Consider the following 3434-nt stretch of genomic DNA (forward strand, 5'->3'; position numbering starts at 1 on the left):
CCTCACGTCTCTATCGTTCCTCTCGGCCTCTCCTGCAACAATGAACGAAGGCGAGGGGGCTTGGCTTTGTGCCAAGCGTACTCACTCCGACGCTCAAGTCAGTGAACTTAGAGAGATAAGTTGCGTGTTACTTGGCTGAGTATATTGTAGAGAGATAAGGAAGATATTACCAGATGAATAGTGATTCTTAGGTTAATTGTCGATCCTTTCCTCAATGAGGGTTGAGGAGTATTTATAGACTTTCACCTTTTGTCACGTAGTGGCCAAGTGGCCAAGTGGCTAACAGGTGGAAAAACCGTTCTACCCTCGGCCGATGGACCCATGGTAGGCCGGCCGAGGGGTCTTGGATATGAGTACGCGGATACGTGCCCCGGCTGACTAGTTGCCTGGCCGAGACCCAAGTGACAGGCCGACAGGTGGCGTCGGCTAGGCTGTCCAAGGTGTTGACTTGCTTTGGATATATTTGGCCTTGCTCAATATGTTGACTCGGTCAGCGGGTGCAGAATATGCCCCATCAAATATCTTAGATATTTTAGAAATCTTTATCTTTCCCTCTAAACCAGCTACAACTATAAATACAGCTACAATCTCTAGGGTTTGAAGGGGAATAGATAGGGGAATAGATGGATTAAGTCTCAAACGACCCCGTCTTCCTACTACCAAATTGTAGGTAGGATGTAATAAGTCACAAAAAGACCTCATCTTTTCTCCCTGCGAGATTAAGTCGATAAGACCCTCGTAGCCCTATCAAAACCCTAAATCCCTTAGGGTGTGTTTGGATTGAGTGATTTGAAGGGAAAAGAAAGGGAGAGGGAGTAAGGAATTTAAAATCCCTTATTTGGATAACAAATGAGGGTGGAGGGAAATGGAGGGGGAGAGATTTGGAGGGATCAAATTTTCCTCCTTCAAGCTTAATCAAAATCTCTCCAAAACAGGCAAGATTTGGAGGGAAATTATATCCAAACACCCACACCCCATTCCCCTCCCCCTTCCCTTCTCTCCCTTTCCCTTCTCTCCTCCCCCTTACCCTCCCTTTCCCTCCACTATTGCTATCCAAACACACCCTTAGAGATGGAATCAAGAGAGTTACGAAAATTGTAACCTTCAATCTTTCAATAATAAAACTTTTGTTTGTTTTCCATATTATTTTGTTCATCTATTGTTTATCGCAGGTACGATTTTTTATGGTTAACATGAACACTCGACGATCTTTGACATAGTCATGATGAACAATTGGGGACGAACGAAGTAATGTTGTTATAAGGAAAATTCGAAATAGTCTTGAAAATTTACTAAAATTTTTGAAGTATAGTATTGACTTTTGATAGGGCGAATATTCCTTCCTTTTACCTCCATCACTGAAAATAGGCATATCCGTGTTATAATATACTCCCTCCATTCAACTCCACTTTGCAACTTTCTATTTTGCGCACTATTTACAAGCGGACATTCAACTTCAATTTTCTCTCGATACATAAGTGAAAATATATTCATGTGAGATCTTATTTGATTCGTCTTTAAGAGTACATTTAAAATATCTAACTTTTATAATTTTTGCAAATAAGCAGCTAATGATATTTATCGTGTAAAAACTGCGTTGACAAACGTGATAAAAGAAACTTGTAAAGTGAAGTTGAATGGAGGGAGTAATTATATTAATACCGGTTATTAAAAATAGGTGCTCCGGTTATTAAAAATAGGTGCTTGTAGGGTTTTCTGGACCATAAAAAGAGTCCTTAGGCCCGCGTAGGGTGTTCAGTGCAACTCCATAAAATTCAGTGTAGTTTAACTACATTTAGTTTAGTTCAACTCTATTTTATCTCATATTCTCGACCTAAACAAAGCCTTCGTAAAATTAGCTAATTTAAATGCGTTCCTAATTATATCTAACTAACATAACTAAAGTCGCGTGATGATTGAGAGATTTGGAACCGTGAATAAACAAGCGGCCCTAAAGATAAATTTAAAGAAAAAAAAAACTTTAGTTCAAGACAATGACCTATCTCGACATGAGTCACATCTACGAAAAAAAATAAAACGAACCTACATAAATCAATTTCTTGTAAGGAATTTTCATTTAAGACATAGATATCCGTCATAAGCTTAACAAGAGTCGAATATGCTCATGTAAAATAAAAAAGACAAAAACAAAATGTATAGAAAAATGCAAAAGTATTGTCTTTGACTCCATATTATAATATACTTATGTGAGGTGATTTCCTGTTTTAATATTAAGACGGATACCGCTATTTGTGGGTTCTTTTACAAAGGTCGGTTCAAGCAATTGATTGATTTCTAAGCAACGAAGAAAAATCTTTATGAAACGTGGATGTCACTAGCTGTTTGCTTGGCTTGTATTCTCACCAAATTCAAATCAAATTTCAGTCCATATATCTTCCGTGGACAAAGTCAAATTGACCGTGGCATTAACTTTGCCCATCATTATACTCTGTAGTAATGTCGTGTGTATTTTATTTTGTCAGAAATCAAAATTAAAGATGGCTTTGTTGCCTTCTTCCAGGGTAGGGCACAAATCTACAAAACCCGAAACTAGTACGATCCATTGTAAATGTCTTATCTGGTTTACAGAGTATGATATAAGAGACCTTTGTGACTTTGTATTGAGTTACGGAGTATAAAAGAATGTGCTTTATTACTCTTTGAACTAATTTTTCAGACGAGCTTTCTAGTTTAGTATCAGAAACCTAATCGAATTTTTCAACAGGTTGTTTTGCTGCAGTGTGGCAAAGTAACTTAAATTCAAAAATCAATGTGAAATAACTAAGTGATATTGGGATCAAAAACCTGAATTGATTAACTTAGTTTGCTCCAAAAAAGATTGAATGAACTCAAATCAATTCCAAGTTTAACAATATTCTGAACCGTAATAACTCAAATCGATTAAGATAAGTGATTTGAATGAACCTGAGTTTAATCAAACCGAAAATCAAAACCAGACCCGTCAAATTATAACCAGTTCGAGTTAACTTGTCCACGAACCAACAACCCGCCAATTAGTACGTTGTTAGATATATTCTTTTTTTTTTTTTGTCAAATGAGACACAAAGACATTACGTACAATGCATGCGGAAAAGGGATTTGAACATGTTGATTCACTATACCTCCATCCTAACCATTAAATTAAGGCTCTGTTCTTTTCGGTTTAATTTCAGCTCTCATTCACCTTAGTTCAGCTCGGTTCAGTTTAGCTCAGCTTATTTCGGCTCTTTATCTCAACCAACTTCAATTCAATTCAGTTCAATTCAGCTCACTTCAACTCAATTTAGCTCAAAATAACAAGGCTTAAGACATTTGCGAAAATAACTACTCCCTCTCATTCACGTGATTCATAACTTTTAAATAAAATATTATTCACATATAGAAGTATTTAACAAATATAATGAATCCAGTGAACCAAAGGAAACGGTAATACG

The sequence above is a fragment of the Silene latifolia genome, chromosome 5 (assembly GCF_048544455.1).
Source record: "Silene latifolia isolate original U9 population chromosome 5, ASM4854445v1, whole genome shotgun sequence".
NCBI classification, from domain to species: Eukaryota; Viridiplantae; Streptophyta; class Magnoliopsida; order Caryophyllales; family Caryophyllaceae; genus Silene; species Silene latifolia.